At 37.8% G+C, this 27318-nt stretch overlaps 2 long non-coding RNA genes across 2 annotated transcripts; both read right to left on the bottom strand.

The window, feature by feature from the left end:
* Nucleotides 1-8519: 8519 nt before the first annotated feature.
* Nucleotides 8520-9763, bottom strand: LOC149243156 (uncharacterized). Its single transcript, XR_016245785.1, has 4 exons — nucleotides 9687-9763; nucleotides 8921-8988; nucleotides 8790-8819; nucleotides 8520-8622 (listed from the first exon to the last, which is right to left on the bottom strand). It is a non-coding gene; the product is annotated as an uncharacterized LOC149243156 (long non-coding RNA).
* An 854-nt stretch (nucleotides 9764-10617) lies between these two features.
* LOC149243157 (uncharacterized) lies at nucleotides 10618-12276 on the bottom strand. The gene is made up of 5 exons (XR_016246022.1): nucleotides 12080-12276; nucleotides 11865-11940; nucleotides 11449-11528; nucleotides 10853-10929; nucleotides 10618-10762 (listed from the first exon to the last, which is right to left on the bottom strand). It is a non-coding gene; the product is annotated as an uncharacterized LOC149243157 (long non-coding RNA).
* Between the last annotated feature and the right edge of the window lie 15042 nt (nucleotides 12277-27318).

Below are 27318 nucleotides of genomic sequence, written 5' to 3' on the forward strand. Positions count from 1 at the left end.
CTTAGGAGGGACTTGGTAAAGTGTAAACTTGACGGAAGCAACAGCAGTGGGTCAAAGCCCAAGGAGGAGGATGAGAATGCAGCCCTCACATCCAAGGGGCAACAGGAGCAACGGAAGAAGAAGAAAGATGTTTCAAAGATCAAATGCTTCAAGTGTGGTGAATTTGGTCACTACGCAACACAGTGTCCTCTCAGGAAGAAGGACAAAGACGAGAAGCATGATCCGAAGGTTGCAGCCGCGAAGATCAAGGAGGATGAGTTTGCCATGACATCTGAGATACCTCCAGGAGGGAGGTGGAGGTGGGTTGATTTAAAATTGTAGTTCGAAAGAGCTACAAATGGGCAGGATCCTTGAGGAGCCCACCTCTCGGATCAATTCCTTGCTATGGAAGCCCAAATTAGAAGCACCAAGATGGACCAGTGTCAATTGGTGTAGAGGGGCGTCGGAGTGACAGTTGCATAGGCTAGTAGTGCTAGAGACTAAGTAGCGTAGAGCAGAGTTGGCAGTAGTGCAGATGGCACAAAGCAGAGGTCGGCATCAACGCAAAGGCTTTAGATGGTCAGCATAGAGACTAGCAGCAGTCAGACTCCAGCAACGAGATACATCATACTGAATACTAGTTCAATAATTTGGAATGCTTTTTCCTTGTTGATGCAATAGCAGCAGCAGTTGAAGAAGGTTGCAGTGCAGATGCAGTTTGTTGAAGAATTTAGGGCAAATGTAGTTACTGTGATTCTTCGAAGCATGACAACTATTTGTGAGGTATTTTAACTTTTTACTTATTAGCACAATCTTATCTTGATATCATTAGTGTGTGCATTTCTTGCTTCATCAAACAGTTACAAAAATACAAGAGACAAGAACACAAGGTGTTGGCTTTCTGCCAGGGCCAAAAACTCTCCCTTTTGGAGAGGAAAACCCGCACAAAATTCTTCTTATAGAGATTCTACTTGACGAATACCAAGACCATGACCGTTGACTTACTATGCCACTCCAAGACCAAGACACAAATCCTCTTCTTCGTCGTTGTTGAGTTCATCATCACTGCATTACGAAGATCTTCCTTGCTGTTGTCATCACTGAGAACATTATTGTGCTTCTACTGAGATACTCATTATGACAATGAGATCATTGCTTCTGCACCATTACTCCATCTTCACATCATCTCAACTGCACCATCATTACTGTATCATCTTGCTGCACCACTACAGAGATCTGAGATCATAGTTGTGACTATACTTAGATCATCACTATGTCTTGATGTTGTGCTGAGACTGTATGACCCTCTCCATTGTAGATACATCAAGATTGTGACTGCGTATATATATATATATATATATATATATATAGATACAAGCTGAGACAGAGTATGACTGTGGTTCTTTATATGCATGCCGAGATTGTAACATTCGAGACAATAGTCATTGAAAACTAGAAGAGATCATGGTCATGAGACTGATATACTTCATTGTGATCATCACCGAGGCTAACAGAGGTATCTGAAGTCCCTTTTCCCACACAACATCACAGAGAGACCCAAGATTATATATTATTGTGCTTGCCACCAAGATCTCGTCACTGTGCTTGCCCGAGATTATGTGTCACCGAAATTTCAGAATGATCCGCAGTTCTGTAATCCGCACCTCCGTAATCTGCACTTCTATAAAACCGCAGTTCTGTGATGACCCTAGCCGCCTATTTATAGGTGTTGTGCCTCCATAATAAGCCGACATTACCAGGTGAACCGACATGACTTTAAATTCATTTTTGTTGGCCGACGTGACTATGTTTTTCAATGTTTTGCTTGCTTGTCTTCAAGAGGATTGTGCTGGTCTTGGAGGGCTATTCTTAGACATTCGGTTGCCCATATATATTACATGAAGGCTCAAGAAGAGCTCCTTACATATGACTTTGACTCTTTGACTTTTCTAGACCTATGAAATGAGCAAGAAACTCATTCATTTAATTTACAAAATAATATTTCTTTTTCTTGACAAGTACAAAGATCAAAGTTACATTTGTAAATACCAAACCTAGTTATACTTTCTTCAACACAGTTGGCAGTGGCAATGCCAATAGCAACACGGATGCAAAATTGAGAGGGAGTTGCAGTACGGAAGTAGTGTTTACAGTGGCAGGGTCAATAGCAATACAGATGCAACATTTGCACAATAGTTGGTGGACATGATGTCAAACATTGGCAGCGCAGAAAGAGATGTTACAAAACAGAGTGATGCTTCAGTAGGTTGCATTGCTAGAGCACATTCCTTGCTAAGAGGGAGTGTTGATTTCTGGTAGCATCGGATGTGCTCTAAGTCTCAAAATTTGTAGGGAGGCTTAGACACATGCATTCTTGAATACCCATAAATCATTTTGGGAAATTCCACCCAGAGACAGTTTTATTAAAATAAGTAATTATTTTTTATGAGACCCTAAGTCTAAACTTTGGAAATTAAAATAATTAAATGGGTATTAATTTGAATTGTGGGTGTAACTTCTAGAAGAAGACGAGATCAAGCCAAAATGATCTAAGCCATTGATTAGAAGTTAATTTGGGTCGTTCGTTGTCCAACAGAAAGATATAAGAAGAGGCTTGAGGGGCACTTGGAGAACACACAGAGAGTTCAGAAGATCGAATTTCTGAAGCAGAGTAGCTGCCAGTTTCAAATTCGAAGTGAACTTTTGCAATGAGGGGCAGGGATAGTTCCAGTTAGAGATTTCTCCTGATCCGGGAATACTCAACAGAGGAGGCAGAGAGAGATCCGGGAGAGGCAGCACTGAGCCAAAAGAGGCTGACGCAAAGCTACGCAGGGCCACGCAAAGGCAACGTAGAAGCCTTGAGAGAATCTGAAATTTGTTGGAGGGTTCGATTTCTGTAGCTGGAAGCCAGGGTGCGAGACCGGGAGAGCAGAAATCTGAATCTCAAAGGCAAATCGATCAGCTAGGAAGAGTGACGCAAATCCTAAATAGTGTGATGTTGGGTTGACGCAAAGGCAGCCAGCAGTTGTTCATTCAAGGGTTGGATCAGCTAGGACTTCTAGTGATACTGTGAGGTAATATCACAAATTTCTCTGTCGGTGATATTCTCTGTAATTGGATTGTCGCGAAGGCATCCAAAAGTTGTCTTCATAAATTACTACTGCATAATAATAAAAACCTCAGAGTTGCTCCACTGGTTTTCCCGCATTGGGTGTTTCCGGGGACATTTGTCCAAAAGCAACTGTGTCACTTGTGTTGTATCTTTTTCCTTATCAATTTCTTGTTTCGGCATATTATTTTAAATAGTGGATGTTGCAGCTGTATTTACTTTGATATTTACCGTAGAACACAGTAAATAACTTGTATGGATTAACAAGTAGGAGAAGTAACATTAGTTTGTTGCAGTAGGCATTCCGAGTTTAGGAATTTTCACACATAGGGTCAGAGAATGTTGCCCCCCTGTCTGGTCTTTGCAGAGTATACCCCAGCTAGCATCATACCCACAAGCAAGGCTTGTCGGGAGTACCACTCCCCGTTTGGCCAACCCAAGTCAATTATGATGCAGGGGCTCTACCACGTGACTATTCAGGGTCATCGATGGGAAGATCAGTAAGCAATAGGATGGGTTTAGATAACCCTATGCAGTTTCGGGTTAAGATTGAGCTGCCCGATGTCATCCGAGGGTCGAGATGTGCTCCCCTGCGCATTTGGATATCCAATTGCTCGATATGGGGTGGTAGATGTAAGCTCCCCCACGAGATTTCGAGTTGAGATTAAGCTCCCCAATGTGGTTCAAGGTTGAGATATGCTCCCTTGATGGTATGCCCTCTGATGATGATATAGATTGCAGATTTAGCTCCCCGCCGAGATTCGGGGTAGTAGACAGATGGACAGAGGGTGGTGGATTGGGCTCCCCTCCAATGTCAAAATTCTTCTTCTTTTAGATTCGAGAATGTTCAACATATGAGCAGGAACAATCAAGAGATAACTAGGAATAAGCAATGGATAGCTCGAGATGTACATTGATGATTTGTGATGATGCGATAACTGAGATGGTCATGGCATGACGCCTACATGACAAAGATGTTCAGTGATGATACGTGATGACACTTGAATGGCATATTGATCGATAGACAAATATCGGCAGATGGAATTCTCCCTAGTTGAGAGGGAGCGTTAAAATTATGCAACTGCGGTCAAATTCCACTTTGGACCGCTCATATGATGAAGATAATAATTGCAATAGATTCCTCCTTTCGAGAGGACCAAAATCGACCTAAAGATAACCTCATTTGGACAAGCAAACATTGGTTTTTGAATTTATGTTCCCACTCATGTATATTGGATCAGGTCAGCCCTATGCATATTTACAATTCGACAAGTCGGCCTCAATATCAAGTGGACCCTCATGGAAGCCTATAAATAGAAGAGACCTCAAGCTCATTTCGACACATTGATCAAGCCATCTTCTCCTCTTCTATTGTCTTGGTTAGCACAGGTCTGACAGAGAAAGTTAGCACAAGGGTGCAAAACTACAGGGTTGAAGCTCGCACGGATCTAGGGTTTCTGTTTCTCATTCACACGCACATAACTGAGTATTTTCATCCCTAGACGCACACACAGAGTTGTCAAGGGCGTGTCTAGGAAGTCTCAGACGCTCGCACATAAGCTTGAAGGGAGTGTCTAGGGTTTCTAAAGTATATCAAAGAGTGTTGGTCCACAGACACACGTATATAGCCTTCCACCAAGCGTTCGGGCCAGACATAGACGCTCACACACAGTGGCTAAGGGGGTGTCCAGGAAGTTTCAGTCACTTGTAGTCTGCCTTGTTGGGAGCGTCCAGGGTTTTGATCTAGGGTTTGACAGTTGCCTTCAGCTCACTTCAGTAGCCTGATGGATAAAGGGTTTCTCTTTGTTGTTTTGTAGTTCTGCAGTCTGCTTTTGTTCTGTAAATATCTACTGCAAGTTTATGTATTGAGCTCATTGTACTCTATGCTAAAACATTTTATGACGATCTAAGAAGAAGAAGAATTTGCAAGGGTTTTCCCCATAGTGGGGTTTGCCCTGGTCTTGGACCAATCCTGGTGTCTCTATGTGTGCATGCTCTTCTTCTATTATTCTTTTATGTTCTGTTGCATTGATGATAATGATGTTGTTCTTTCCTCTAGAGTTTGTTATATTACCATAGAGACTCCATTTTGTATTTCGCTTACTCGCGCTCACCAAAACAAGACATCTACAATAGATACATAATAAGGTATTAGAATCAATAAAGTTGAACATGAGAATTGAATGCAATAATTAATCATAATATGAAACATACTTGTCTTTGACTTTTGTTATATAAAGAGGGATAATCCGTTTTGTATTTCATGTATCCATCTTCTATATTACAAAATAAAATATCAGAATTCTAACAAAAGTTAAACTAAAGAGTTGAAGGCATGAACTTGTCATCAAACTTGATTCCAGACCATTTATATTCCATGCTATATCTAAAAATATATATTTTCTAAACTAGATGTTATTCTTCTAGGAATAATGCAACCAATGTTATCATAAGAGAAATAATTCTTTTTGTAAGACAGATCTAAGCATATTTTAAATTTATTGGACACCAAAAATCATAGGGGTCATAAGGCAGTAGTGTTGTCCACTAACACAGTGGCTAATTAGTTGAAGGGTCAGTATGCATGCTTGCTCAAACTTACCATCCTCCTCTCTAGGGCTCATTGTGTGGGGGTGTGCGTGTGATGTGGAGCAAGAAAACATATAAATTTAAACATACCATTTGATGTATATGTCAAACCACTAATTGAGTGGTACTACTCGAGAACCATGCTAGAAAGAGAAAACGTCAAGAAAACAAATAATAATAACACTATTTTGTTGGAAAACATCATGAGTCACCCATCCCCTGTGTTGCATCTACATTGCCTAAAGTATCTTCTCCACTCGACCCTCCCAAACACTACAAATGTAGTCATTGCACAAAGTAAGATTTATATATTAGATCACAAATAAACCATGAGAGCTCAAATAACAAATACACAGAGCGATGAATTAACCATACACATACCTACCCTCTCTTAGCTAATATTATAGCATTTGCAATCATGAACAATAAGCCCTAAACATGGGAACCCTAGTATAACTTTTCCATTTCTTTCATATCAAAGTTCTAGCAAAAATCTTGCCCTAAACATGGGAACCCTAGTATAACTTTTCCATTTCTTTCATATCAAAGTTCTAGCAAAAATCTTGAATCTCGCACCCATGAACCATATCATACTACGTCAAAACCAGGACAAAATGATAAATCTTTGTGCAAACAACAAATATTTCAGGGTATTAAAGGACAATAGTATTTTGTAGAAGAAAAGTACGGCTCACCCATCCTTTGTGCCACATTTGTAGAATGTCTAATGCATATTCACCACTTCACCTTCGTAGACTGTACGATTGTAGTTGTTCAATACATAAAGAAGATCAATATAGTTGATTATGAGAGCATAGATAACACATAATAAATTGAATAACAAACAAGTGGAGCCACAAATTAGCAAAAGATACTTTTAATTAAAATGCATTGCATATAGGTATGTTGACTCACCTTCATTTATGAACAATTCAATACATAAAGAAGATCAATATAATTGATTATGAGAGCATAGCTAACACATAATAAATTGAATAACAAACAAGTGGAGCCACAAATTAGCAAAAGATACTTTTAATTAAAATGCATTGCATATAGGTATGTTGACTCACCTCCATTTATGAACAATAACCTCCATTTTCTCTATCTGATTCCTTCATTTATTTCTGTGTCTGCTTCCTTCATTTCCTTTTCCACACCCAACAAATGAAACCAAGACCAAACTACAAAAAACGTGCAAACAAAGGAAAACAAGTACAACACACCCAACAAATGAAGCCAAGACCAAACTACAAAAAATGAGCCCAAAAAAAAAGGAAAAAGAGTGCAACAAAAAGCATGGCCATGCTCAAACTCAAAAAATAAAACATGCAGACAAGTACAAAGAAAAATTGCAAATATCCCCTCTGCACATCATCTCTCCTACAATGTGCTCTCCTCTGCTGAAAGGAAAAAAAGGTGGGTTCAATAAAGTTAAAATATAAACACAATTACTAATGGTAAGCATATTTCAAAACCAATAATTATTCGTAATAGGAAATACACCTCCCCTAGAGTTTGTTTTATAACGATGGACACTCTCTTTTTTATTCCACTTGCTTGTGCTCATCAAAACAAGCCATCTACAACAGACACAAAATAAGATATTAGAATGGTTATATAAGTTAAACAAGAGAGTCATACACAATAATTAATCGTAATAAGAAACACATCTTTCTTTAAGATTGTTATATAAAAGGGGAGAGTACATTTTGTATTTCATGTATTCATGCTCAATGGAACAAGCCATTTGCATTAGATATACAATAAAATATTAAATTTCTAATAAAATTTAAACTAGAGAGTTTGAAGGTATGAACTTGTCAAGCAACTTAGTTCGAGTCCAAATATATTTTGTGCTATATCTCAAAAAAAAATAAATTTTCTAAACTAGATGTACTTCTATTACAAGTAATAGAAACAATGTTTTCATAAGATGTAAATTTTTCGGAAAAGGAATCTAAGCATATCTAAACATATTGAACACCCAAAATCCTAGGGTCCACAAGGCAATAGTGTTGTATTTTAGCACGATGGTTGATTGGTTGAAGGGTCAGTATGCTTGCCTGCTCGACCTTACCCACCTCCTCTACAAGGCACGTTGTGTGGGGGTGTGCATGTGATGTGGAGCAAGAAAACATACACTACACCATTCCAGACATTGCAACTATATTCACTCACTGCACAAAGTAATACTTGATATGAGATCACAAATAAACCAAAAGGGAAAATGAATAACAAATATACAAAGTGATAAATTAATCATACACATACCTGTTCACCCTTGGCTAATGTTATAGCAGCAACAACCATGAACAATAAGCCCTGAAAATGTGAACCTCAATATGACATTTCCCATCATTTATTATAAAAGTTCCTGACAAATATATAAAGTGATAAATTAATCATACACATACCTGTTCACCCTTGGCTAATGTTATAGCAGCAACAACCATGAACAATAAGCCATGAAAATGTGAACCTCAATATGACATTTCCCTTCATTTAGTATAAAATTTCCTAGAAAATCTCAAACCTCACACCCATTAACAAGATCATACTATCCTGAAGCCATGACAAAAGGATAAATTGATTCGCAAAGAACAAATATTTCAGTCGATTAAAGGACAATATTCTTATGTAGGAAAAAATATGTCTTAACAATCATCCAAGTTGTGTTGGTAGAATGTCTAGGGTATCTTCACCTTGACCTTCATAGTATACATTTGTGGTCACTCACTACACAAAGCGATATCAATATAGTTGAGTGTGAAACCACATATAAAACATATAATAAATTGAAAAGCAAGCAAAAGGATTCACAAATGAGTGAAAAGTAATTGTGAGTGAAATGCATTGCATATAGTTAAGGTGATTCACCTTCATTTATGAATGATAACCTCCAACTTATCCATTTCATTTTCTATCCTTGCTGCCTTCCTTTCCTATTGCACATCCAATAAACAAAACCAAGACCAAACTGCAAGAAATGAGAAAAAGATGTAAAACAAAACTAAAAGAGTACAACAAGAAACATGACTATGCTCAAACTCAACAGAAACAAAACATGTAGACAACAACAAACAAAAAATTGCTAACTTCCCCTTTGCACATTATCTCTACTGCGGTGTCCTCTCCTCAGCTGAAAGGAAAAAAAGTGTGGTTAATAAGATTAAATACAAATAGAGATAGCAATGGTAAACATATTGCAAAACCAATAATTATTCATAATAGCAAACAAACCTCCTCTAAAGTAACGATAGACACTCCATTTTGTATTTCGCTTACTCGTCCTCACCAGAACAAGACATCTACAATAGATACATAATAAGATATTAGAATCAATAAAGTTGAACTCGAGAATTGAATACAATAATTAATCATAATATGAAACATAATTGAATGCAATAATTAATCATAATATGAAACATACTTGTCTTTGAGCTTTGTTATATAAAGAGGGATAATACATTTTGTATTTCATGTATCCATCTTCTATAGTAAAAAATAAAATATTAGAATTCTAACAAAAGTTGAAGGCATGAACTTAACATCCAACTTGATTCCAGACCATTTATATTCCATGTTATATCTAAAAATATATAAATTCTCTAAACTAGATGTTATTCTTCTAGGAATAATGCAACCAATGTTATCATAAGAGAAATAATTATTTTTGTAAGAGAGATCTAAGCATATTTTAAACTTATTGAACACCCAAAATCATGGGGGTCACAAGGCGGTAGTGTTGTCCATTAACACAGTGGTCGATTAGTTGAAGGGTCAGTATGCCTACTTGCTCGACCTTACCATCCTCCTCTCTAGGGCACATTGTGTGGGTGTGTGTGTGTGATGTGGAGCAAGAAAGCATATAAATTTAAACATACCATTTGATGTAATTGTCAAACCACTAAGTGAGTGGTACTATTCGAAAACCATGCTAGAAGGAGAAAACGTCAAGCAAACAAATAATAATAACAATATTTTGTTGGAAAACAACATGACTCACTCATCCTCTACGTTGCATCTACATTGCCTAAAGTATCTTCTCCACTCGACCCTCCCAAACACTACAAATGTAGTCACTGCACAAAGTAAGATTTATATATTAGATTGTGAATAAACCATGAGAGCCTAAAACATGAACCATATAATACTACCTCAAAACTAGGACAAAATGATAAAACTTTGTGTAAACAACAAATATTTTAGGGTATTAAAGCACAATAGTATTTTGTAGAAGATAAGTACGGCTCACCCATCCTTTGTGCCACATTTGCAGAATGTCTAATGCATATTCACCACTTCACCTTTGTAGATTGTACGATCAAGTTATTAAAACACAATAGTATTTTGTAGAAGATAAGTACAGCTCACCCATCCTATGTGCCACATTTGCAGAATGTCTAATGCATATTCACCACTTCACCTTTGTAGATTGTACGATTGTAGTTGTTCAATACATAAAGAAGATCAATATAATTGATTATGAGAGCATAGATAACACATAATAAATTGAATAACAAACAAATGGAGCCATAAATTAGCAAAAGATACTTTTAAGTGAAATGCACTGCATATAGGTATGTTGACTCACCTTCATTTATGAACAATAACCTCTATTTTCTTTGTCTGCTTCATTTCCTTTTCCACACCCAAGGAACGAAACCAAAACCAAACTACAAAAAATGTGAGAAAACCTAAGGAAAACGAGTATACAACAAACCCAATAATGAAACCAAGACAAAACTACAAAAAACGAGAAAACAATGCAAAACAAATGAAAACAAATACAACACAGCATGGTCATGCTCAAACTCAACAAAACAAAACATGCAAACAAGAACAAAGAAAAATTGCAAACATCCCCACTACACATCATCTCTCCTACAATGTGTTGTCCTCTGCTAAAAGGAAAAAAGGAAGTGGGTTGAATAAGGTTAAAATACATGCACAATTAGTAATGGTAAACATATTTCAAAATCATTATTCATAATTGGAAACGCACCTCCCCTAGAGTATGTTTTGTAACAATTGACACTCTCTTTTGTATTCCACCTACTCGTGCTAATATGAATAAGCCATCTACAACAGATACACAATAAGATATTAAAATCGTTATATAAGTTAAACTAGAGAGTCGAATGCAATAATTAATCATATTAAGAAACACACCTTTCTTTGAGATTGTTATATAAAATGTGCGAGTCCATTTTGTATTTCATGTATCCATGTTCACTAGAACAAGCCATCTACAATATGTACACAATAAAACATTAAATTTCTAATCAAAATTAAACTAGAGAGTTTGAATAAATGAACTTATCATGCAATTTAGTTTGAGTCCAATTATATTCTATGTTAAATCTCAAATGAATATAAATTTTCTAAACTAGATGTGCTTCTAAAAATAATATAAGCAATGTTTTCATAAGAGGTAACTTTTTTCGGAAAAGGAATCTAAGGTTATCTAAACATATTGAACAACCAATATCCTAGGGTCCACAAGGCAATAGTGTTGTATGCTAGCATGATGGATGATTGGTTGAAGGGTCAAGATGCTTTCTTGCTCAACCTTACCTACCTTCTATATAGGACATGTTGTGTGGGGGTGTGCGTGTGATATGGAGCAAGAAAACATACAAATTTAAAGATACCATTCAATGTATATGTCAAACCACTAATTGAGTAGTACTAACCATGCCAGAATGAGAAAGAGTCTTGCAAACAAATAATATAATACTATTTTGCTGGAAAACTACATGACTCACCCATTCTCTATGTTGCATCCGCATTGCCAAAGGTATATTCTCCACTCAACCATCCCCAGTACTATAATTGTAGTCACTCACTGCACAAAGTATTATTATATATGATATCACAAATAAACCATAAGACAAATTAAATAATAAATATACAGAGCAATAATTGATCATACAAATACCTACATGTCCCTGGCTAATGTTATAGCAACAACACCCATAAACAATAAGCCCTAAAAATGTGAACCCCGGTATAAAATTTCCCTTTATTTCATATCAAAGCTCTTGGAAAATCTCAAACCTCACCAATTAACAAGATTATACTACCCTAGTACCATGACAAAAGGATAAATTGTTTTGCAAACAAGATTTATTTCAAGGTATTAAAGCACAATATTATTATGTAGGCAAAAAATATGGTTCACCAATCATCTGCCCTGCGTTTGTAGAATGTCTAGGGTATCTTCACCACCTCACAAAGTATACAATTGCAGTCGCTCACTACACAAAGCAAAACAATATGGTGAGTATGAAACCACATATAAAACTTATAATAAATTGAAAAGCAAGTAAACAGAGTCATGATTGAACGAAAGATAATTGTGAGTGAAGTGCATTGTGTATAGTTAACGTGATTCACCTTCACTTATGAATGATAACCTCCATCTCATCTCTTGCATTTTCTCTCTCTACCGCCTTCCTCTCCTCTGGCACACTCAACAAACAAAACCAAGAGCATACTTCAAATAATGAGAAAAAAATGCAAAACAAATGAAGATGAGTACAACATAAAGCATGACCATGTTCAAACTCAACAAAACCCAAACATATAGACAATAACAAACAAAAAATTTGCAAACTTCCCCTTTGCACATTATCTCTACTGCAATCTCCTCACCTCCGCTGAAAGGAAAAAAAGGAGAGAATTAGATTAAAATACAGACACAGATAGTAAGGGTAAGCATATTTCAAAACCAATAATTATTCATAATAGGAAACATACCTCCTTTATTGTTTGTTATATAACAATAGATGCTCCATTTTGTATTCCACTTTTTCATGCTCACCAGAACAAGCCATCTACAACAGATACATAATAAGATTTTAGAATCATTATTCAAGTTAAACTAGAGAGTTGAATGTAATAATCAATCATATTATGAAACATACTTGTCTTTAAGTTTTGTTATATAAAGGGGGATAATCCATTTTGTATTTCACATATTCATGCTCACTAGAATCAACCATCTGAAATAGATACACAATAAAATATTAGAATTCTAATAAAAGTTAAGCAAGAGAGTTGAAGGCATGAACTTGTCATCCAACTTAATTCCACTCCATTTATATTCCATGTTATATCTCAAAATATATAAATTTTCTAAATTAGATGTAATTCTAATAGGAATAATGCATTCAATGTTATCATAAGAGAAATAATTACTTTTGTAAGTGGGATCTAAGCGTATTGAACATCCAAAATCCTAGGGGCCACAAGGTGGTAGTGTTGTCTATTAGCACAATAATTGATTGGTTGTAGGGTTAGTAAGCTTGCTTGCCCGACTTTACCATCCTCCTCCTCTCTAGGGCACGTTGTGTGGGGGTGTGCATGTAATGTGGAGCAAGAACACGTATAAATTTAAACATACCATTTGATGTATATGTCAAACCACTAATTGGGTGGTATTACCTAAGAACCATGCTAGAAGGAAAAAATGTCGAGCAAACAAATAATAATAACACTATTTTGTTGGAAAACAACATGAATCACCCATCCTCTGCACTGCATCTACATTGCCTATCTTCTCCACTCGACCCTCCGAGACACTACAATTGTAGTCACTCACTACACAAAGTAATATTATATATGAGATCATGAATAAACCATGAGAGCTTAAATATCAAATAGATAGAGAGATGAATTAACCACACATACTTGCCCTCCCTCGATTAATACTATTGCAGTGCAATCATGAATAATAAGCCCTGAAGATGTGAACCCCGGTATAACTTATGCATTTCTGTGATATCAAAGTTCTAAGAAATATCTTCAATCTCACAACCAAGAACAAGATCATACTACCTCGAAACCATGATGAAAGGATAAATCATTGTGGAAATAACATATATTTCAATGTATTAAAGGACAATAGTATTTTGTAGGAGAAAAGTATGGCTCACCCAACCTACTCAATGGGTGCTTGACCTCTAAATAAAATTACCTTGAGCATGAAACCCATGCAACAAAAATAACGATAACAACTTTTCTTCCTTTTTACAATATACAAGAATCAAGAGTACATTTCATATCTATGAAGAATGAACCTAGTTACATATTTCAACACTCCCTCTTAACTAGGGAGGTATTCATAATGGTACATGGACATTCTCAAACTGATGAGATCTCATAAGAAGAGTTAGATTGGTAAGCCATCTTCTAAGTTATTATTTCAGCTTATCTCATTACGTCTCGTCATACCAACCAGCATTATGACATAGCAAGGCCTTGACTAACAGCTCTATCTCTCCACAAGATCAAAGCACAATGTTGGCAAGACAAATGATTGATAGACACCATCATCATTGTCTCTCAAGGCACATACCCCACACGGGTGTTCAAAGGGTATGTCATTTTAGGACAATTCCTATCTTGGAATAACATATCCTCAAGGAATTTCTTTTTCGACTACTATTAACTATTGGATGCCCTACCTCATCCTCAAAGAGTATCGGAAGCCAGATGCTTACCCAATCCTCCATTCTTTCTTCACAAAGTGAAGACAAGAACGATGTGTCTATCTCTCCCTCTCAACTAGGGAGGAGATATCAACCAAACCAAGTTTGCCTCTCAAATACACAAGCTTCTTATTAGGAAAGATTTTTGTCAAAATGTCAGCTACCTGCTCATCAGTGTGTTGTCGCGCGAATTGACACGACAATGCTCAGACCGGGGGCTGTCACTCTGATCCCCGATCCCTCCGTTTAAGCCTGTCTCCCGCGGCTAAGGGAGGTAGTCCCTGTGAGATAATGAGACCAACTGTCGACCAGTTGGTTGGGAGACACGAGATACGATATAAAAAGCACTCGATGGATTTGATTAATTTAGCAGACCAGTGCCTTAAGAGATTGTTATTAAAACGATTACTTGTTAGATGATGTAGAAACATGAACCGTGAAGAGCAATCATTTATCATCAGCTAAATCACAATGCTCTTAAAATGACCAAAACGATATCCAGCAATTGAGAATTTTCAAAAAAATGAATGCTTTAAACCACCACGAATCATAAACCATTAACCAGATATCAATTTCGCATCTCGACTAGAAAATTTTGATCTCAGCATGAAAGATATGACAAATCCCGAAAATGACTGGATCTGACGAAGAAAATTTTCCAAAAAAAAATTTTATACTTAAAAAAAAAAAAAAAAAAATTCTTTTTTTTTAATGTTTTTCAGGCAAAAAATTAAAACAAAAATTCCTAAATAAAATTAATCTAAAACTTAACTACATAAAAATTAAACTAAGCCTAAAAATTTTTATAAATCCTTTTTTATTTTTATTTTTTTATTTTCATATAATGAAAATCTATATATAAAAAAAAAACAAAACAATTAAAATCTAAAAATTTAAAATAAAAATTGAAACAAAGTCTAACTAAACTAAAATCTAATGACTAAATATTAAAAACTATTTTAAATAAAAAAAACAAAACTACACAATTTTAAATCTAAACCTAAAACTTAAGTAAAAGTCAAAACACGTCTAACCCATTAACATCAAACGCATTAAAATTTAACCAACATTATACGCTAAGATCAAAAATTGGATATATAACCACGCTTACGCCCAAATAAAAATTACGCAGACGTATAATGCAATCAACCATGCGTACTTTCGAATTGATATGGCACAGCACTGTGTTCGATGGCGTAGTGGGATATGCGGGGAAGCTTACCTGGAACTTGTTACCTGCTATTGCTCGAGGATTGGAGATCAGCGCATACTGCCTTAAAAAATAATACCTTGACCCTCAGTTGTTCCGTCGTTGAAAAATGGACACGATGTTGGGTTCTGGAATTTCGATGAAGCCCTTGACTGATACCCTTGTGACTTACTGGCCCGGAACGAAAATGTAAATGAATGCAAACCGGTGTTGAAATCTGAACAGTCGACGGCTTTGATTTGCTCGGATCAGTTACATGGCGCATATCGTTTGTTTTCTTTGTGCATTTGCAGGTGCGATTTAGACGGCGGAGGTGAATGCTGCAGCGGATTTGAATTGGAACGACCTCAATTTGCACGCATCCTCACTGCCGCAGCAAACAAACCAAGGAAATACGCTGAGCAAATTAGAAATGCTACAGGATGACGTCTCAGCTGTGCAGATGGAGTTCGATAAAAACTGGCGTCCACAGCAAAATGAATATTTGATCCTTGCTCAGTTTTAAAAGGTCGATCGGTTTTGTTTTGAATGGGTGCGATAGCTTCGTCGTAGCCGCAGGAGAAAAGAGGCACCGTAACCGTCGTTTGAAATGGAAAATGCCCACAGGATGACCAACAGCAGCGTGGAAAGATAGCTCTTTGGACAACGAAGGAATGACCCTGCAAAATTTTTTCCTCCAGATCTTATCTGTAACCTGCAAGAGAAAGAGAACTTAAGATGGAGTATGCCAGAAGCTAACCTAAAAACCCTAAGCCCTAATAAAAACTGTAAAAAACAAGAATTTGAAACCCTAATAAAAAAAAATTGTGAAAAGCAGAATTTTGAAAACCCTAAATCAGAAAAATTTGAAACCCTAAGACAGCTGATTAATTTACAAATTTGGCCCCTTAACAGCCAGATTTAGCAGTAAGCACAGAAAATATTTTAAGAATAAAAATTTGAGGTTTTCACTGTGAAGAACTTCAGAAAAATATCTCATGCAAATCAGATAAATAAACCGAATGATAGACCCAGGATCAAATCCAACTGGGCTCAGCAAAAAATGCTTGCGGGAGTTGGCTGGTTCAGCCGAGAACTTCCCCGAACGCCCACAAAATTTCCTTCAATGATGTTTTCTGCGCAGCTCAAAACAACCGTCAATAAAGAGGGAAAAAATGCTGCTAGATCTCAAACAGTAATGGAGATACCTGCCATTACTTCAGAAACCCTAACAACACCCAAACCCTAGTATGTGAACAAGATACCTGTGCCCACAATACTCTACAAAAAAGCTATTATTAATGGCTGAAAAGAAAATATGCAGAAAATTAAACAATCTCACAGCATTTCAAGAGAGTAACACCAGCAAGATATGGACCCCAAAGTCTTCTTTTTATTAACCAGAAACAGATTTACAAGAGAGCTTCTTCAGTACTAGACTCACAGATCCAATGATCTGAAATGACCACCTAAGACCCTATATAAAGGAAATGATCCCAACGGCTAGTTCGAATGATCCATGTCGAAATGATCTCGACCGTTGATGAGGGTCAAGACATCTCTTGATCTCATCCGTCGATTTATTAAAAAATGATATTCACTTAGAATATTATTATTTTATTATTTTTAGGGTTTTTGCTCTATTTTATGATTTTTTTATTATTTTTTAATTTTTTAATTTTTAATTTTTATTATTTTTTATTATTTTATTAAATGGATCATCGAACTAAGCCTTCGGAAACATCACCTAGGACCTAGGACTTATGACTCATGAGGGGATTTAAAACATTTTTCGACCCTCAAGACACATTTCATGATGACTTTTACAAATTTACATCTTAAGGGGGAAAACCCCTTTAACATAGACCCACCCAGTTTTGCGACACAACTATAATCTAGCAGATTAATACACTAGGATTCTCCTAAAGTTCTGATGACAAAATCCATCCCGGCTTTGGGGTCAGGTTTGAAGGAAAACTCTGCCGATCCATGGATCGGTGAGACGAAAAACCTTCCGAGACGTAGATTACCACTAGAAAGTTAGGTCCACCTAGGCAATTTACATACACGACTCATATCTGCTAAGATTATTTACAATTCATACATGCAGACTGGGTTTAAAACCAAAATGATCAAGCTACTGATGACTGCTGGATGGCACGGACACGCTGATCAGGTGCTGCCCTTTTCTTGCAAAGAAAAAGGGGGTGTACTGCATGGGTAGTTGACCGGTAGAGGTCAACATCTGGCTCTACTTGGGGACACGTTGCTGCTTGCAGGAATATGAGAATCCAGAATCTGCATCCATACAACACAAAAATAAGTAGCGTCCATCCAAAATCATCATATACATTAAGCACAATAAAGATAAAAGCTCTTCATTTATTAACTATCTAAAGCAGAAACGAAAATGCGGAAAAAACAAGGAGTAGGGTTTGAAATACGATACAAAGGATGCCCTACGGCATCAGATGTGTTCAATATAGTGCATACTGAGCATTTGCCTGCTTTCAGGCAAATCTGTCGGCTGCTTGTCGGATGTGCCATGTCCAATTTTGCATATGGCAGGACTCTTTCCTATCCGAAAATCAAGCTGCTCACGGCTGTCTGATGCATCAAATCTTCTTCTTATTTTCTTTCTCTTACGTTTTTTCTTTCTGGCAGGTTGAATTACTGATGACCTGGAACTTTTTGTTTCAAAACTATCAGATGAAGTATGCGTGATATGTCTTTCTTTAGCCCGCATCTGATCTTTATCATTCTTAAGTCTATCCGGATCACCTTCAATTAACCATCTTTCAATCGAATCAATAACCTCCTCATAATAAGATGGAGCTTGTTGCAGCAAATGAGAAGACTCCTGATCTGTTGATGTTACCTGGTTTCTTTCATCTTCCAATTGTTGAAACCTTTGAACTTGTATTCTAATGGCATCCATCTGACTAGAGTGTTCAACCTTTATATCACCGATTTGTCTAGCATGATGTTCTTCCATGTCTTTTATCACTTTATTGTTCTTTTCCTTTATGTCCATCAAGTAACACTGCATGAAATTTATTTCTTCTTTATGATTCGCTTGCATGTTAGCCAACTGATTATTATGATTAAACGTCATGATAGTCACTTCCTCATCCATAGTTAATAACTTGTTTTGGATAGAGTCAATTTCCCTATCATGATCAACTTTCATGGTCACCATATTTTCCTCTAAGATTGACATCTTGCTTTGCATGCTTCTAAGTTCTGTTTCATATTTAGTTTTCATGGCCTCAATTTCTTTAGCATGCTGATTTTGCGTGACTTCAATCTCCCTATTACGTTTTTCCAGGTGGGTGCATAAAGTTTTCACATCATTGACATAATTAGTTTGGTTGATTTCCATATTTCTTACCAGCATCATTAGATCTCGTAAAATTTGCTTTTGCTCTTCCCTTTCATTGTCATTTGTCCCTGATTTTTCACTATCATGAACTTGATCTGCAATATTTTCGGTTGATGACACATCCTGATCTTGAAAACTTTCTTCAACCGCTGGATTTCTTATAAGATTACTTTCTTTCTTTTGCACAATTTTAGAGGTAGCAGGCAAGCTGTTTGGACTATCATATCTATCTTTAAAAGCATCAACAATGTCTTGTAAAGAAGTGAAACAATCATTAGGAAAATTATTAAACCAATTCAAGGCATCACCCTCTAAAGAATGGACAAATAGACGCATCTTGAAATCTTCATGATTATATTGAGGAAATCTACAATATAAGATCATTACACAAGTAAACATGTTTAAATGCTTTCCAACAGCGACCGAATCACCACCCGAGAACTTAAATAATTTAGAAATGGCCTCTTTCGGAAGATCATGGAGATTATCAGTAAAATGACATGGTTTACATGAATAATCCATGATGAACAGTAAGGGATCAAATGGATGATAGAAAGAGATTTCTGCTCAAGAAAATTAAGAGATGAAAGAAGTGGAGTCGCCACTTGAACAATAAATCTGATTCCGAGATCCAAGAAGTAATCAACAAACAGATATGCGGGAGGCTTCTTGTATGGGAAGAATGAGAAAGTGGAGTCGCCACCCAAACAAGAAACAAACCGAAGAGATGCTACTGATATGGCGAAAAATAAGGCAATAAAAGATCCAAATGATAACCCAAAAGGTTGAATTTGCCAGCTCAAAATGAGAGATGAGAAATATGAGAAGATGACTGTCGATGAAACTCCAGGACCAGAAAAACTTTGTCCCCGGCAACGGCGCCAAAAAATGTTGGCGTTGCCGGGCCAGATGAAAAGATAAAAAAGAGAAGGATGATTGTCGTTGAAACACCGAGAACAAAGTATCCCCGGCAACGGCGCCCAAAAATGTTGTCGTTGCCGGCTCAAACGAATGATAGACAGATGAACGATGAATGATGAAAAGATGTTGAAAAACCAAGGACAAAAAAACTCTATCCCCGGCAACGGCACCAAAAAATGTTGTCGCGCGGATTGACACGACAACGCTCAGACCGGGGGCTGTCACTCTGATCCCCGATCCCTCCGTTTAAGCTTGTCTCCCGCTGCTAAGGGGGGTAGTCCCTGTGAGATAATGAGACCAACTGTCGACCAGTTGGTTGGGAGACACGAGATACGATATAAAAAGCACTCGATGGATTTGATTAATTTAGCAGACCAGTGCCTTAAGAGATTGTTATTAAAACGATTACTTGTTAGATGATGTAGAAACATGAACCGTGAAGAGCAATCATTTATCATCAGCTAAATCACAATGCTCTTAGAATGACCAAAACGATATCCAGCAATTGAGAATTTTCAAAAAAATGAATGCTTTAAACCACCACGAATCATAAACCATTAACTAGATATCAATTTCGCATCTCGACTTGAAAATTTTGATCTCAGCATGAAAGATATGACAAATCCCGAAAATGACTGGATCTGACGAAGAAAATTTTCCAAAAATTTTTTTTTTACTTTTTGAAATTTTTTTTTTTTTTTTGAATGTTTTTCAGGCAAAAAATTCCTAAATAAAATTAATCTAAAACTTAACTACATAAAAATTAAACTAAGCCTAAAAATTTTTATAAATCCTTTTTTATTTTTTGTTTTTTTTTCATATAATGAAAATCTATATAAAAAAAAACAAAACAATTAAAATCTAAAAATTTAAAATAAAAATTGAAACAAGTCTAACTAAACTAAAATCTAATGACTAAATATTAAAAACTATTTTAAATAAAAAAACAAAACTACACAATTTTAAATCTAAACCTAAAACTTAAGTAAAAGTCAAAACACGTCTAACCCATTAACATCAAACGCATTAAAATTTAACCGACACTATACGCTAAGATCAAAAATTGGATATATAACCACGCTTACGCCCAAATAAAAATTACGCAGACGTATAATGCAATCAACCATGCGTACTTTCGAATTGATATGGCACAGCACTGTGTTCGATGGTGTAGTGGGATATGCGGGGAAGCTTACCTGGAACTTGTTACCTGCTACTGCCCGAGGATTGGAGATCAACGCATACTGTCTTAAAAAATAATACCTTGACCCTCAGCTGTTCCGTCGTTGAAAAATGGACATGATGCTGGGTTCTGGAATTTCGATGAAGCCCTTGACTGATACCCTTGTGACTTACTGGCCCGGAACGAAAATGTAAATGAATGCAAACCGGCGTTGAAATCTGAAAAGTCGACGGCTTTGATTTGCTCGGATCAATTACATGGCGCGTATCGTTTGTTTTCTTTGTGCATTTGCAGGTGCGATTTAGACGACGGAGGTGAATGCTGCAGTGGATTTGAATTGGAACGACCTCAATTTGCACGCATCCTCACTGCCGCAGCAAACAAACCAAGGAAATACGCTGAGCAAATCTGAAATGCTACAGGATGACGTCCCAGCTGTGCAGATGGAGTTCGATAAAAACTAGCGTCCACAGCAAAATGAATATTTGATCCTTGCTCAGTTTTAAAAGGTCGATCGGTTTTGTTTTGAATGGGTGCGATAGCTTCGTCGTAGCCGCAGGAGAAAAGAGGCACCGTAACCGTCGTTTGAAATGGAAAATGCCCACAGGATGACCAACAGCAGCGTGGAAAGATAGCTCTTTGGACAACGAAGGAATGACCCTGCAAATTTTTTTCCTCCAGATCTTATCTGTAACCTGCAAGAGAAAGAGAACTTAAGATGGAGTATGCCAGAAGCTAACCTAAAAACCCTAAGCCCTAATAAAAACTGTACAAAACAAGAATTTGAAACCCTAATAAAAAAAAATTGTGAAACGCAGAATTTTGAAAACCCTAGATCAGAAAAATTTGAAACCCTAAGACAGCTGATTAATTTACAAATTTGGCCCCTTAACAACCAGATTTAACAGTAAGCACAGAAAATATTTTAAGAATAAAAATTTGAGGTTTTCACTGTGAAGAACTTCAGAAAAATATCTCATGCAAATCAGATAAATAAACCGAATGATAGACCCAGGATCAAATCCAACTGGGCTCAGCAAAAAATGCTTGCGGGAGTTGGCTGGTTCAGCTGAGAACTTCCCCGAACGCCCACAAAATTTCCTTCAATGATGTTTTCTGCGCAGCTCAAAACAACCGTCAATAAAGAGGGCAAAAATGATGCTAGATCTCAAACAGTAATGGAGATACCTGCCATTACTTCAGAAACCCTAACAACACCCAAACCCTAGTATGTGAACAAGATACCTGTGCCCACAATACTCTACAAAAAAGCTATTATTAATGGCTGAAAAGAAAATATGCAGAAAATTAAACAATCTCACAGCATTTCAAGAGAGTAACACCAGCAAGATATGGACCCCAAAGTCTTCTTTTATTAACCAGAAACAGATTTACAAGAGAGCTTCTTCAGTACTAGACTCACAGATCCAATGATCTGAAATGACCACCTAAGACCCTATATAAAGGAAATGATCCCAACGGCTAGTTCGAATGATCCATGTCGAAATGATCTCGACCGTTGATGAGGGTCAAGACATCTCTTGATCTCATCCGTCGATTTATTAAAAAATGATATTCACTTAGAATATTATTATTTTATTATTTTTAGGGTTTTTGCTCTATTTTATGATTCTTTTATTATTTTATTATTTTTTAATTTTTTAATTTTTAATTTTTATTATTTTTTATTATTTTATTAAATGGATCATCGAACTAAGCCTTCGGAAACATCACCTAGGACCTAGGACTTATGACTCATGAGGGGATTTAAAACATTTTTCGACCCTCAAGACACATTTCATGATGACTTTTACAAATTTACATCTTAAGGGGAAAAACCCCTTTAACATAGACCCACCCAGTTCTGCGACACAACTATAATCTAGCAGATTAACACACTGGGATTCTCCTAAAGTTTTGATGACAAAATCCATCCCGGCTTTGGGGTCAGGTTTGAAGGAAAACTCTGCCGATCCATATGGATCGGTGAGACGAAAAACCTTCCGGGACGTAGATTACCACTAGAAAGTTAGGTCCACCTAGGCAATTTACATACACGACTCATATCTGCTAAGATTATTTACAATTCATACATGCAGACTGGGTTTAAAACCAAAATGATCAAGCTGTTGATGACTACTGGATGGCACGGACACGCTGATCAGGTGCTGCCCTTTTCTTGCAAAGAAAAAGGGGGTGTACGGCATGGGTAGTTGACCGGTAGAGGTCAACACGGTCGATATATACTATAGCTGCAACACTCCATCTTGTACCATCTTTCGTATGTAATGGTGTTAAATTGGCAACTAGGGCCAAACTCCATGTGGGTCGACTTATTTATGGCAGTTGATATTTTTATTGGATCCCTCTCGTCGAGAGGTGTAGGATTGATCCAAAGATCATCCGATTCAAATAAGTATTTATGGAGATATGAATTTATTTTGTTTATGTAATTGTTATCAAGCCGACCAGCTCTTATGTAGGCTCTAGAAGCCCAACCGACGTGTCTATTCAACCTCTACATTTTTAGTATAAATAAGAGAGGGTTTGATGTCATTTAGAACACACATATTCTTCAAGTGATCTCCTCCTCTCCACGTCCTGGGTTATTGGTGAAGGAGAGACACTAAGAAGAATACGTTGGCCTTGGATGATACCCTAGCTACTGTACGTTGTGGAGATGATGATCTAGCCGTAGTTCTACTGTGCCACAGTTCAGACGTGCCTTAGCCGCAGTCAACATGAGAATCTGCTCCTGGAAGAGCAGCAGTCTTAACTCTGTCATGGAAAAGGCTCTATGTTGTCATGGAGAATCTTAACGCTGTCATGGACAGGCCTAACACTGTTATAGGAGATGACCTTAACGCAGTTATAAAGGAGGCCTTCATAGCACATTCCATGTGCCCTAAATGCAGACCCTAAGACGCTGCCATTATGTGTCCAAAACAGAACTATTCTCAGAAAATCGATGAGGAAAAGACAAGGTAACTTTGCGAGCACTTATAGCCAGGTAGACGAATTTGATCTTGGGTAGGTGAGTGCGTAAGATGATAGTAGTTGATCTTTCCTGCTCCGTCCATCGATCTGTCTGTATGGCGAATCGGCTAAGGGGTGCTCTATTTGGTGCACGGCCCTTCAAATCCGGGGATGGGCTCAGTAGCAGGTCGGTTCCACCTGCTGATCAGTTGCAGTTGAGAGTGGTCCTATACACGGAGATTTGGATGACGAAATTACTGGCCTGTACCACAAAGTTTCACAGTTAAAATATGTCTCGGTATATATACATATGTGTATCTATTACAGTCTCGACTTCATGTTTGATCTCGGCATACTAATATATCACATCCTCGTTGAACCTGTTTCATGACAAAGGATCGCACATGATGATATCTCCAGCTACGGCTCTGTAATTCAGTATGGTATAACTACATTCGGATCTGTATAGGCATATCACAATAGAATAACCAATGGCCTCGACATACTTGTAAAGAACTCGGACGAGGGTACCATATTGTCTGATGAAGATCTCGGACAAATGTTGATCTCGCACAAATCCTTATGACAATACAAACATGGAGTACCAGATCTAGGAGGTGTGATGAGGACGCAGTGTTGACTAAAGTTCTGGACCAAATACACTCTCGGCATACCTGTAGCAGCCCAAACACATGAACAGCAGTGATAGATCTATTCTCTTGGCTCAATGAAGATTATGTTACAGGTTTCGATGATGGTCAAGAGATCCTTGGCATACCAAAGATAGAGACTCATAATCCGCAACTTCAGAAGGCCTGAATCCGCAGTCTGTTGACCCTATACGCAGCAAGAAAGAGACTCATAATCCGCAGCAAAAGAAGGATCTTATTCAAAGTATAAGGAGGTCTGGAAGGACAGTGTTTCGGTTGCTATAGATAAAAGAAGGATGGTGACAGCACATTGATAAGGGTTGTTCCTTAGGTCTGTTTCAAGGTTGATAAGTCACTGTCATCAAATCAGCATATGTTATTAGTCGCTGACTGTTTGAGGATCATAGGCCTATCTTGCTGCTGGGCTAGGCCGCAGGCCATAGTGAGCAGCATAGGTTGTCCTATCAGTCTTGGACTGCGTGGCCTACTGCAGACTTGAAGGCCTTCATTATTGATGAGAAGGATAACTGCTGAAGCAGTGTCAGTTAGTACAGCAAGAAGATCAAAGTGTTCTGGAAATTATATTGAGTCAAGGTTTGACTATGTTCGACTCAGTTTGATAAGCTTCCTATTGATGCCACCTGGATGGAAGATTCTGTCTAGATTGACCAGCATTAGCTTCTCTGGTCAAGGGATTTCTACTGTTGTCATAAATATCAAATTTATGTATTTGTACTATCTCTCTCTCTGCTGAACTTTGAAGATAAAAGAAGATTTGATCAAAGGGTTTCCCCACACATTGTTAGGTTTGTCCCTGGCTCGCGCCATATCTTGTGTCCTCTTGTCTTGGCTTGTCTTCTGCGTTTTATATTTATGTTCTATCTGCAGTTTATCATAATGCTGATGTGATTGCTAACTATGAAAATTTAAATAAATTTCTCTAGCATAGAACATACCTAAACTCAACATGGTATCGGAGCTGAGGTGAAGACAATGCCCAAGCAAGAGTGAAAGAGCAATCACCGAAGACAGTTGGGACAAGACAGAAGGATCAATGGGGTGAAGTCAAAGCAGAGAATGTTATTAGAATGGTGCAGCAAAACTTCTGATGGCATCACTTCATTAGGAAGTTCAGATCTAAGGGTAGGAAGGAAAGGTAGATGCGTTGGTTATGAGTTTGACCCTTATGCGAAGGAGTGCCCGAATGACAGAGATGCGGGTCATCAAAGACAATGGTCGACTCTTCCACGAAAGCAAGGAACCCCAAAATCTCTTTTATGTACCTGATCACAAGAACCTGATGTCCATCTCGGAAATGGAAGTCAAAGGTTACAGGATGGAACTTATCGATGGAAAGGTACGTGTTTGAAAATCTTTCAAAGATGTTTTTGAGTTCAGTGTTGTATCAAGTTGCAGGAAGTCCACTGGGGACCATTGACTCAGCTCTAGAGGTCTGTGAGTCAAATGGTGACTAGGATGCCTGAATTCAAAAGGAAGCATGAAGGTACATGTCTGAAATGTACCAAAGGAAAATATTATAAGGGTACCATTCCCCTCATGCAGCAGGTTCACAGGTTTGGAACAACCCGAGGAGTTTGAGAATCATGATCAAGGAATCTCATGTATACAGGTGGAAGAAAGCCCTCTATGGCTTGAAGAAAAACACCTCGGGCATAGTATGAAAGGATTCATAGCTGTCTAATGCAGCTGAGATTCACTAGGAGTGAAACCGATCCAAACCATTACTCGAAGGTTGTGGATGATAAACCTCTCGTACCAGCACCTATGTCTGACACGTGCAAACCCTCTCATTTATAGGAGACGGAGGGAGTTGGATTCGGAATGTGGGAAGATAAGCTGCAAGCTTGTGACTGCCTCGAGGATCTTAACTTTCAGAAGTTATATGGTAATGATGTCCGACCAGATTTGGGAAATGCCTCTGAGTTTCATAAACTCATTCGCGTTGATGTTCTTGTAGAACCTCCGTCCGGACCTCTGTGTTGCAGTTAGCATGGTGAGCTCATATTTGGTTGAGCCTCACTTGATTGGTGCCAAGAATCTTCCAAGATATCTTCAGGGCACAATCTCTCATGAATTGAGATACACTGCCGGAAATATGAAACTACATGATTATTCGAATGAGGAGTGGGCAGGAAGTATGGAGGATCACTAGAGCACTTCTCAGTGCTGTTTGGAATCTGCCTTGATATCCTGGATGAGTAGGAAGCAGAAGTCGGTGACTCTAAGCACCACCAAGGCAGAATACATTGCTGATAGTATGGCCTTTTGTGAGGCAGTCTGGTTGCTGAAGCTCTTCAGTGAGCTGTTTGTACACATGATGAATACCACTGTGAATCTCTGTGACAACCAGAGATAGGATTCGATTATTGAGGAATCCTGTATTTGACAATTGCTCCCGCAGACAGACATCAAATACTGCCTTATCTGGGATATGGAAAGTCGATGAGCAAGGAGGCTCCATCGCACTGAGATGATGTACAGGTCGCTAAAGCCCCGGGGGAAAGATCAAATTTGTGATTTTCCCGAACGACTTGGAGTCGTAAAGAGACCTTTGTAAAAGGGTCCTGCATGTTGCACACATTGAGCTCTAGGAGCTTTGGGGGGCTTGCAGTTCTATTGGAGCAACATACGACCACAGGGTGACTCACCCTCCCCTGGTGGTGCGCACTGAAACAAGATGATTCGCTCTCTTGTGGGACAAGATGATTCGCTCTCTTGTGTAGCAGGATGATTAGTTCTCTTGTGAGGCCTGGATTGATGTGTTCTCCATGGCAGCCTAGATTGATGTGTTCTCCATGGCGATTGTAGCAGGATTGATGTG

Source organism: Pinus tabuliformis, chromosome 8 (genome assembly GCF_031772625.1).
Source record: "Pinus tabuliformis cultivar Carrire ecotype Pingquan chromosome 8, CPIR1, whole genome shotgun sequence".
NCBI classification, from domain to species: Eukaryota; Viridiplantae; Streptophyta; class Pinopsida; order Pinales; family Pinaceae; genus Pinus; species Pinus tabuliformis.